This window comes from Lissotriton helveticus, chromosome 3_1, assembly GCF_964261635.1.
Source record: "Lissotriton helveticus chromosome 3_1, aLisHel1.1, whole genome shotgun sequence".
Taxonomy (NCBI): Eukaryota; Metazoa; Chordata; class Amphibia; order Caudata; family Salamandridae; genus Lissotriton; species Lissotriton helveticus.
In genome coordinates, this window is record NC_136061.1 from 825,986,222 (window position 1) to 825,998,240 (window position 12,019).

Sequence of the window (12,019 nt, forward strand, 5' to 3'; positions counted from 1 at the left end):
TCTCCAAAAGAACCCAGATAGTCCACCTCCCTCCCTTCTGCTCAGCGGCCATCTAGATCATCTGCGGCGTCCCCAAGGCTCTTCACTCAGCCCAACCCTCTTCAATGTCTACATGAGCCCCCTCGCCGCCATCGCACGCAGCCACAACCTCAACATCATCTCATATGCCGACGACACCCAGCTGATACTCTCCCTCAGCAAAGACCCAGCCGCCGCCAAATCCAACCTCCAGGAAGGAATGAAAAACGTCGCGGAATGGATGAAACACAGCCGTCTCAAACTGAACTCAGACAAGACGGAGGTCCTCATCCTTGGGCCATAACCATCCGCCTGGGACAACTCCTGGTGGCCCACAGCACTGGGCACCACGCCGACACCCACGAACCACGCACACAACCTGGGTTTCATCCTGGACTCCTCCCTCACAATGACCAAACAAGTCAACGCCATCTCATCCTCATGCTTCAACACCCTGCGCATGCTCCGAAAGATCTTCCGGTGGATCCCTACCGAAACCAGAAAGACGGTCCCCCAGGCCCTCGTCACTAGCCGACTGGACTACGGGAGCGCCCTCTACGCAGGAACCAAACAGCCAAACTTCAGAAAAGGCTCCAGCGCATACAGAACGCATCCGCACAACTCGTCCTCAACATCTCTCGCCACAGCCACATATCTGCCCACCTGAGAGAACTACACTGGCTTCCCATCAGCAAAAGGATCACCTTGAGGCTCCTCACCCACGCACACAAAGCGCTCCACAACACGGGCCCCGAATACCTCAACAGCCACCTCACGTTCCACACTCCAACCCGCCAGCTCCGCTCTGCCAGCCTCGCCCTCGCCAGCGTACCATGGATTCGCAGAACCACCGCCGGAGGAAGATCATTCTCTTACCTGGCTGCCAAGACGTTGAACTCCCTACCCACCCACCTACGGCTGACCCAGGACCATCTCACCCTCAGGAAACACCTCAAGACCTGGCATTTCGAGCAGTAGCAGCACCCCCCTCTGCCTCCCCTCAGCACCTTGAGACCCTCACGGGTGAGTAGCGCGCTCTATAAATGTATTGATTGATTGATTGACAAAATGGAAAGGGCAAGTGTATGGCCCATCCAATGTCAGGTTATGCTAGGGGGGTACTCATCTGGATCACCACTTGGACTCCGTTTGCTTTTAATGTTAACAGGGTGGATTCTGGTAGGCCAAATCGATGGGGACCCCCTCAGACTGGGGGCAGTATACGCCTTTAGCACTAATCAGGCAGGGTTCCTAGACACGCTGGCCCCAGTACTCTTGCAGAACCCTTTCCCTTTGGCGGGGTTGGCTTCATTTGCATGCTGGACATTTGTCTTGACTGTTTTTCCCCTGCCCTACATGCTGCCACATGTATAAGCACCTCACTGCATTTTTGCACATAGATTACACAGCAACGCTTCGTGGCTCTGGCACCTTGCACATAGGGAATACTCTTTCTACTTCCCAGTCCATGAAGTGGACATTAGGAGCGACCTTTTCCTTTGCACTGACCAATTAGGCACCCTGATAACCCAGGCGGTGTACTTGGTGCACACCCTGTCAGACATTTTTCCATTACTGGTCACCCTCTGATGGGGCAGACAATGTAAATTGCAAACAGAGGCACTGTCCTACTGCGCCCCCATTCTTCGGGGAGTTAGTGAAGTGCATCACACAATACTTTGAACTCAATAGGGGTACTGCCTTGTCCTAAGCCTTAGAGTGGGATGCACACATAGTTGTTCGACATGGCCACTGCTTGGCATCTACCTGGGTGATACGATATCGCTTGCTGGAGGAGCTAACTGCCATAGAACAAGAGCAATGACCCCTATAAGTAAGGGTAGCCACTCACAACTTCAGCAGCTGTGCAAGATGCTGGCTCAAGCCAAAGCTCACCGGGGTAAACATGATTACAAAGGCCACATTCTGAGAAGGGGCGATCGTGGAACCTGATGGCTTGGCTCATGAAGAAGGATTAGTGAAGGGCCCCATTAGGAGTGCTCCACTTCAATGATTGCACAATGATTACTTCTCAACTAGCTATCCATGTTACCTTTCACGAGTATTATCAGGGGTTATACACAACATATCCCCCAGCACCTGAGCACGCACAAAGATTCTTCCGTAAAATACTGATGTCAGGTTGAACCTGCTACAGCGGGATGAGCCATACGAGCCTCTGCATCTGGAAAACATACATGCTCCTTTCTTGCAGATCACACACACCAAAACCCAATGCACTGATGGGCTGCCAATCCAGTACTATGCAACCTTTTCCACTCCAATTATGCAATACCTGATGGAAATGTTTACTGAGGCCAAAACACTGGGACACCTCCTGGTCTTGCTCTAAGAGATCCACTTGATGTTCACACTTACTGTCCTCTTCCATTACTGAAACTTGGCTGTGAGATCCTGGGCTGAGGGCTAGCGAACAGTCTGCTTTCAATAATTAACATTCTTTTCCATGTGTACCAGTCAGGCCTATACCGGGGCGTACCACTTTCACCAACATCCATTGCCTACAATGCCTCATACATGACACTACAACCCACGCCTTTGGTCAAGCGGCTGTGTCATTACATATCAAGAAGGCATTCGACATCTTGAATTGGGGCTTTTTCTTTCTTACCCATGAATCCATGGGATTTGCCCTGGTATGGATCTGGAAGCTGCACAATAGCACATAGGAATAGGTAAAAACTGGCCAGCTGATCTCCGACAGCTTTGATATTCAAAGAGGCACCAGGCAGGGTTGCCCGCTCTCCCCGCTCATTTTCAATCTTGCCATGGAGCCCTTGGCCCAACATCTCTGCCAGCGTGTGAATGTTTGGAGTGCACTTAATTTTGCTTTCCGCAGGTGATACTCTGGTCTACTTGTGCAAGGAGTACAATCTAGATAAGGTGGTCAACTCTATCCTTGATCCTTGGTTATCTGCCGATCGCTGTCCCTATCCTGTGGCAATATTCAAAATGCTGGTGTTTCCATGCCTGCTTTAGTTTTTTACCATGCTCCCAACAGTGCTTCCCAGGAGTTTATTCTGTGAGCTGAACGGTTTATTGCTTGAGCTGATATGGAGTGAAGGGCGCCGATGAGTTGCGCTTGCCACCTTACAGCACTCCTTGACTGAAGGACATCTCAATGCGCCCAATTTTGAGCTCTAAGATGCGGTGGTACAACTGCAATGGCCAATGGCCTTGTAATGTCCTGACTTGGTATCCATCTGTGCGATCCTAGACAAGCAGAACATTTACATGTGGCTCTCTGACCCAAAAATCTGCCCTGTCAGGAAATACGCCACATGACTGTGGCCAGCACCTGCTGGTGCAAGTAAGTGCATGGCAAGGGACCTCATCTCCCATCCTCACCACATATAGTGATCTGGGACCTGCTTCAGGTTTGTGACGCAATGCAACAGTATGATGCAGCTCACTGGAAAGAAGCAGGAGTCCATCAACTGGGTGAACGGTACAGCGAGGGCTCCATCATGTCCTTTCAGCAGCATCATGGACACCTAAAGGATAGGAGCACATGTTCCTGACCTAGGATAGCATGTGCCAATCAAATATCACCCTCTATACATCTCTCAACTCCCCCCTGCCAGAACACGCCACAGAGGCATGTGCCAGATGGGAACTTGTGTTACTGCAGCCTCCATTGAATTAATCAGAGTACTTGTAAAGCGCGCTACTTACCCATGAGGGTCTCAAGGCGCTGAGGGGAGGGGGTGACGCTATTGCTCGAAGAGCCAGGTCTTGAGGATTCTTCTGAAGGCGAGTAGGTCTTGAGTTTGCCGTAGGTGGGCAGGGAGGGTGTTCCAGGTCTTGGCGGCGAGGTAGGAGAAGGATCTGCCGCCGGAGGTTGTACGTTGGATGTGGGGGACAGCGGCGAGGGCGAGGCTGGCGGACCGGAGCTGGCGGGTCGCGGTGTAGAAGCTGAGTCTGCTGTTCAGGTAGGCTGGTCCGGCGCTGTGGAGTGCTTTGTGTGCGTGGGTGAGGAGCTTGAAGGTGATCCTCTGGCCGATGGGGAGCCAGTGTAAGTCTCTCAGGTGGAGGGTGATGTGGCTGCGGCGGGGGACGTTGACGATCAGTCGGGTGGAGGCGTTTTGGATGCATTGTAGTCGTCGTAGGTGTTTGGCTGGGATTCCTGCGTAGAGTGCGTTCCCATAGTCCAGTCTGCTGCTGACGAGGGGCTGTGTCACTGTTCTTCTTGTTTCGGTCGGGATACACTTGTAGATCCTGCGAAGCATGCGGAGGGTGTTGTAGCAGGAGGAGACGGCGTTGACCTGTTTAGACATAGAGAGGGAGGATTTGAGGATGAATCCTAGGTTGCGTGCATGGTCGGTGGGTGTCGGTGCTGTTCCCAGTATGGTCGCCCACCAGGATTCGTCCCAGGCTGAGGGGGTGGGTCCGAGGATGAGTACCTCCGTCTTGTCCGAGGTCAGCTTCAGGCGGCTGTTCCTCATCCAGTCGGCGACGGCCTTCATTCCCTCGTGGAGGTTGGTTTGGCGGTGTGCGGGTCCTTGGTGAGGGAGAGGATGAGCTGGGTGTCGTCAGCGAAGGAGATGATGTTGAGGTCGTGTTTGCGGGCCACTTGTGCGATGGGGGCCATGTAGACATTGAACAGCGTTGGGCTGAGGAATGAGCCCTGGGGGACGCCGCAGATGATGTCAATGGCCTTGGATCGGAAGGGCGGAAGGCGGACGCTCTGGGTTCTGCCGGAGAGGAAAGACGTGGTCCAGTCAAGGCCCTTCTCTTGGATTCCGGCTTCTAGGAGGCGTGTCTTTAGAGTGCGATGGCAGACCATGTCGAAGGCGGCTGACAGGTACAGGAGGATGAGGGCTGATGTTTCGCCGTTGTCTAGTTGGCACCTGTGGTGGCGATGAGGGCTGTCTCGGTGGTGTGGGTTCATCTGAATCCGGACTGGGACGGGTCCAAGATGTTGTTTGTCTTCCAGGTGGCGGCTCAGTTGCATGTTGATGATTTTCTCGATGACCTTCACTGGGAACGGGAGCAGGGAGATGGGTCAGAAGTTCTTGAGGTCCTTGGGGTCCGCCTTGGGCTTCTTGAGGAGGGCGTTGATTTTGGCGTATTTCCAGCTTTCCGGGAATGTCGCTGTTTCGAAGGAGATGTTGATGACCTTCCGTAGTTGGGGTGCGATGGCAGCGTCTGCTTTGTTGAATACGTGGTGAGGGCACGGGTCTGACGGAGAACCTGAGTGGATGGAGTTCATGACCTTGCATGTCTCGTCGTGGTTGACGTTGGACCAGGAGCTCAGGTGGTTGGCGCTGGTGGTGTTCACCGGGGAGGTGGGGTCTGGCGTGGTCGGGGCGGTCATGGTGTTGAAGCTGTCATGGATGTCAGCGATCTTGTGGTGGAAGAAGATGGCTAGTGAGTTGCACAGTTCTTTTGAGGGCGGTATGTCGTTGGCGCTGGCGCTGGGGTTGGAGAGTTCCTTTACGATGCTGAAGAGCTCTTTTCTGTCGTGTGCATTGTTATCCAGGCGGTCTTTGAAGGAGGATCTCTTGGCTAATCTGCTGAGGTGGTGATGTCTGCGGGTGGCATCCTTGTGGGCTGCGTGGTTGTCTGGAGTGCGTTCGTGGAGCCATATCTTCTCCAGTATCCGGCAGGTGCGTTTGGAGGTCTGCAGCTCGTCGCTGAACCAGGTGGCTCTCTTGCTGCCGTGGTTGTTGGAGGGTTTGTTGAGTGGGGCGAGGGTGTTGGCGCAGTCGTCGATCCACTGTCTGAGGTTGCAGGCTGCGGTGTCTGGGTTGGTGGGGTCGGTGGGCTTGTTTTGAGCGAGGGTGGTGATCAGCCGGTCTTCGGTGACTTTGCTCCAGCAGCGGCGGGGCAGCTGTTGGGTGCGGTGGTGCGTGGTTGGTTTGTTGAAGGTGAAATGGATGCAGTGGTGGTCGGTCCAGTGGAGTTCGGTGGTGTGGTCGAAGGCGACGTGGGTGCCTGTGGAGAAGATGGGGTCCAGCGTGTGGCCAGCGGCGTGGGTGGGTGCGGTGATGAGTTGTCTGAGGCCGAGGTTGGTGAAGTTGTCGATCAGGGTGGCGGAGTTGTTGTTGTTCTCAAGGTGGAAATTCAGGTTCCCGAGGAGGATGTAGTCCATGGAGGCGAGTACGTGGGTGCTGGCAAGGTCAGCGATGGAGTCGCTGAATTGAGCTTGGGGTCCGGGTGGTCTGTAGATGAGTGTTCCTCTGAGGGTGGTGTTGGAGTCGGTGTGGATCCGGAAGTGCAGGTGTTCAGCGGTGTTGAGGATGTCGTCTGCATGGGTGGCGACCTTGAGGGTAGATTTGTGGATGATGGATATTCCTCCTCCGATTCCGTTGGCGTGATCCCTGAGGGTGATCTTGTAGCCGTCCGGGATGGCTATGGCGATGTCGGGCACCGAGGAGTCGTTCCACCAGGTTTCGGTCAGGAAGGCCACGTCTGGAGCGGAGGTGTCGAGCAGATCCTAGAGCTCAACGGCGTGTTTGCGTGCAGAGCGGATGTTGAGCAGTATGCAGCGGAGGTGGTTGGGTCCAGTCCTTGGAGGTTTGGTGGTTCTGTCGCAGGTGAAGCTGCAGGTGTGGCAGGAGAAAGCTCCGTGAGTCAGTTTCGGGACGTTTTGGAAGCAGGTGTGGTTACGGCCGGCGTTGAGTGCGTAGAGGGTGCTGGCATCGCAGTGGAGTCTGGTGTTGTGGCGTTCACGTTGTCTAGGGTTTCTGGCGCTGGGACCAGTTCAGACGCGGACGGGCTCAGACGGGCTTGCCTTTGGCATGCCTTCGCACGCCCGCTGCGCGGCCTCCATAAGAGGGGTATAGGGAGGGAGGAGCGTCTGGGATGCGGGAGCGAGGTAGCAAATGGGGAGCAGGGGGGCGGGGCTGCAGGGACGCAGCGGCGGGAAAGGATCGGGAGACAGCGGGAACCAGGCGGCGGCAGGAAGCAGGACACGAGGTAGCTGCCAGCTGTGTGGTGGCGTGTGGAGCGATCAGCCTGCCTCCATTGGACAAGTCTTGGTTCAGAGCACTACAATTGGTGAAGGACGTATCCCGTAACCCCAGATTTTGCATCACCTAATTCAGATAAGTGCACCATGCCTATCTATCCCCCCAGCACCTTAAGCACATGTACCCTGCACTGATTCCTGCATGTCCCCAATGTAAGCTATTGGTCGCTGGATTCTACTAAATGGTGTGGGATTGCCTGATGCTATAACCACTATAGCAAACGGTCACTGTCACGGTGCCTGAGCTATCAGAACACGCTCTTGAGCCCGCACCTGAATCCTGTTTACTCGGCCTACTCACCCATGTGAAAACAGATAGACACCTTCACAACTTTTTTGACCTTGTTGTTGTCCTATTTCAGAAAAAGACAGTGATGGCGTGGATGGCACGCGCCCCTCCTGTTCATCAGCATTGGCTAACCACACTAACATGGATGCGTGCAGAGGCCAAAACTCTCAGGCTCCTCTGCTTTCAGGGGGACACATGAACAGGGAGAGAATTCTGGGAAACTTTTTGCTTCACGTTAAAGCTAAAAATTATGTGAGCCCACCATGAGTCCCACCACTGTACTAAACACTCGGGGCCAGATGTAGGTAAATCGATTTTACTGATTCTAAAATACCGAATTTTACCGAATCGGTATTTTAGAATCGGTAAATGGGATGTAGGTAAAAAATCAGTGAAAAATACCGATTAGGTAAAATTCGGTATCGGACAATCGGAACTTACCGAATCGGAATTTACCGAATCGGTATTTACCGAATCGGTATTCCCCATTCATTCCTAAGGGCCAAAAGGCCCATAGGAATGAATAGGAAATACCGAATCGGTATTTACCGAATCGGTAAATACCGATTCGGTAAATACCGAATCGGAAAGCTAACAAAAGTGAAACTCAAGTAGCCAGCCAATCAGGTGCCACCACCCTCCCCCTCCCTACCAGGAAGTGGCTACACAGGCAGCTGCAACTAATTAGAAGCTTCTGGAAAGGCAGTTGGAGCTGAGCAGAGTGCAGGAGCATCAGAAAGGGTTTGGAGCACTTTTAAAAGTGAAAAATGACAAGCAGCCAAGAAAAAGAGCAGCCTGAGAGGAGGAGGAAACTGAAATTCAGCAGCATGGAGCTGCAGTTCCTTGTGGAGGAGGTGGTCAAGGTGCACCACAAATTGTTTGGCAGGCAGTCCCTCGCTGTGGCTGAATCAGCCAAAGGAAAAATCTGGCTGGACATCATGGAGAAAGTAAATGCCGTGGGGGTGACCACCAGGGACATAGAGGACCTTAAAAAACGTTTTTATGACCTGAGGAGCCAAACTAAAAAGAAAATGGCAGAACAATACAAGCAGGCATCAAAAACAGGCGGAGGCAAGAACCCAGCAACCCCCCTGACTGACCTGCAGGAGATGGTGGCCTCAACCCTAGAACCAGACAGCGTCTGCGGACTGGGAGAAGTAGACAGCTCGGCCAGAGCTCCAAGCAAAACAGGTAAGACAAATGCACTGCATTCCCCCCAATAGCAACACCCTTACCTGTACCCTTATTGGGCCAGTGAACCCAAATCCAGTACTGCTAGCAAGATACCGGACCAATGCATGATGCGATATGTAGACAGGAAATGTAAGGACATGTCATACAGCACACCAACCAACTACTTCATGTAATGACTGCATACAGAACATGGCCAATGTGATAAGTATTTAATGGTAGTGACTGTGAGACAGTAGCGCTTAGCTAATGTACGCTCATATGTCCACAGGTGAAACGTCTCGCAAGCGCTCGCAGGAGGCTGAAGGGACACCACCTGAGAGGGAGGAGAGTCAGGATGCAGGACAAAGTACCCCCAACGTACCACAGGAGAAAGCTGCATCAAGTAGCCATCCATCTGCCCAAGACACAGAAATGGCCCAAGAGTTGCTGGCGTCCCCTAGCAGATCTCAGTCCCCTCTCCTGCTGTCATCACCAGATATGCCAGCATCACCGCATGATGTGATACCCCCATCACAACCAGGCAGGAGGCATGTCGTGGCTCCACTCCCCGATTTGGAGTCCGTAGGAGCTGACATGGAGGGTGACGGACAACAGAACTTGCCTGTAGCAGTGAGCCCTGGCACAAAACACTCCAGTGCAGGGATGGGCCATAGTACTGCAAGACGCCTCAGAGTGCAAGAAAGGCCAGCAGATGCACCAGTTGAGGGTCGAAGTGTGTTCCTTGGTCTGGAGGGGAACATGGTGCGGATACAAAGGATGCAGGGAAGAGCCATCCAGGCATGCCAACGACAGCTGAGGTCCCTGAATAGTAACATTGGAGAGATAGGAAAGGGCATCAGTGAGATAGTACAGGTCAACAAGGAGATGGTACAGGTCAACAAGGAGTTGGCCGCAGAGAAGCAGGGAATCAACAACTCGGTGCAGCTTCTATGCACCAAACTAGACAATGATTTTGCTGCAAGGCACAGGGATAGGCGTTGTGCACATGTCCAAAGTGCAGCCATCAACCGCCTGGCCACTGCCACATCCCTGTTATGCAGGAGAAGCTCCAACATGCAGGAGGCCATAACACAAAACATAAATGAGGTCACTAGGGGCATGGGCAGGATGACCAGTGCTCTTGAGGCGCTGTTGAATGCACAAACTGCACACACAGCTGCTCTGGATACGCCTATAAGTGAGGAGAGCACGAGTAGGAGCAGCATTGGAAGCACCCCTGTAACTGAAACTAGGAGGAGGAGGCGCCATGCTGAGGCCACAGACCAGCAAGAAAATGAGCAGGTTGAACAACCTACTAGTGGTACTGGGAAGCGACCAAGGAAATAACTTTCACAGTTCATGGTGAACTTAACCAGAACTGATAGCATTGCAGTTAAATGCTTTTTGTTGCACTTTTGTGCTTTAAAAAACCAACGTTATTACAAAATTAAACTAGTGTTGTAGCATACTATGCCTGTCTTTGTCTCCTTACTTACTTGAAAATAGTTGCGTGTGACCTCTTCCCGTCTGTGTCTGCCATCAGTTGATGTTGCTCCTCCAGATGTGTGTGGTTCAGGGACTGCTTCCTCGTCGTCATGGTCCTCATAATCTGAGATTTCCACTTCTGTGCCCTTCTTGACCGCCAGGTTGTGCAGCATTGCACAGGCTGCAATCATTTTGCAGCAGGTGATTGGTGTGTACTGGAGGGCCCCTCCACTTTTATGGAGGCAGCGAAACCTGCTCTTCCACATGCCAAAGGTGCGCTCCACAATGTTTCTAGTTGTTTTGTGTGCCCTGTTGTATCTCCTCTGACTTGGTGTTGTTGGGTTGAGGTAGGGTGTGAGGATGAAGGACGGGAGGGCATATGCACTGTCCCCTATTAGTAATGAGAATTTGACATTAATCACATGCTCACACACATCCACCTGTAATACGATTCAAGTGATTTCCACACAGTGTCTCACCTAGCAAGTACCCTTCGCCGAATTCCCCAGCAGTCAGGCGTGCGTAGATCACACTGTTTTGGAAGATGTAGGAGTCGTGGGTACTCCCTGGGAATTTGGCTAGTATGTCAGTGATCACGTATTTAGCATCACAGATCACCTGTACAGTTATGGTGTGGCTGGATTTACGGTTCCGATAAATGTACTCTGTGGCAGCAGGTGGGCATATTGGTATGTGGGTACCATCAATGCAGCCAATGATGTTAGGGAACTGCGCCATCTGATGGAATTCTGTCTTTGTCCTTAGCAGTTCTGAATGCGTAGCAGGGAAGCTAATGTAGTGCTGCATTCTCTGCAACATGGCATCAGAGAATTTTTTGAAGAAACGGGACAGACAGCTCTGGGACACCCACCTACCGCAGCAACCACACTCTGGTAGCTTCCAGATGCAAGCAGGTGTAGGCTGCACAGCACCTGCACATGGGGTGGGATGGCGTGCGCCCTTGGGGTAGGATGGTCCAAAAGTGGGTGTAGGTCCCTGATGAGCTCCAGGATTGTTTGTGGGACCAGCCTGTACCTCTGTAGGATCTCAGGCTCAGTGTGCTGGAACAGTGCGATCCTCTGCCTATACACCTGCTCCTCCCTCCTCCAGACCCTCTCTCCTTCTGCCTGGAGCCGTAGCCGCCTCACAATGACATAGAATGCTGCCATTCTGGTGTAAGTGGTGCATTTTGGGTCCTTTTTTATAGCCTGCACCTGGTTACCACCTGCTTTCAATCCATGGTAAATACCGACTCTTAAATACCGAATTTCATGCAAATTCGGTATTTAAATGGGGGCCCACATCTCGAAATTCATTTTTACCATTTCTTATTTACCGAATCAGTAAATTTTCCGATTCGGTAAATTTACCGATTCGGAAACTTTACCGATTCGGTAAATATTCCGAATCGGTAAAGTTTCCGATTCGGGAAATTTTCCTATTCCGTAACTTTACCGATTCGGAAACTTTACCGATTCGGTAAATATACCGAATCGGTAAAGTTTCCGAATCGGTAACTTTACCGATTCGGTAAATTTACCGATTCAGCTACTTTTTGGTCCCCTACATCCCGATTGCCCAATACCGGTCAGTAATGGCCGAAATTACCGAATTTTGGCCGTTACCGACCGGTATTGGGCCACCTACATCTGGCCCTTGGACTCATACTCCACACCCACTAGTGGACCTCTCATCCCACAAGGTGCTGTCCCATCGTGTCACCTGCATGCAACACACTAACCACCATGCACGCTATACCAGGACTCCCATATGGCACAGGCCCCACTGCCCCAAGCGCAAGCCACCGTTATCAACATAGGTCTGTACCCCCCCTGCATCCCCCTGCTGACTGTTCACACACTTCATCCTTGCACTACGATCACATAGTGGGCCATATTGGCGGCAGACCTCCCCATCCAGCCCATGCTGCACATTCTGACACACTTCCACCCTAAACAGACTCTATGGTTTTAATAGTTTCAAATAATTGTTTATGTTTTTATTAAGCTGATTCACAACACTGTTGAGCGACGATGGCTGTAAAGTCACATTAAGCTGCT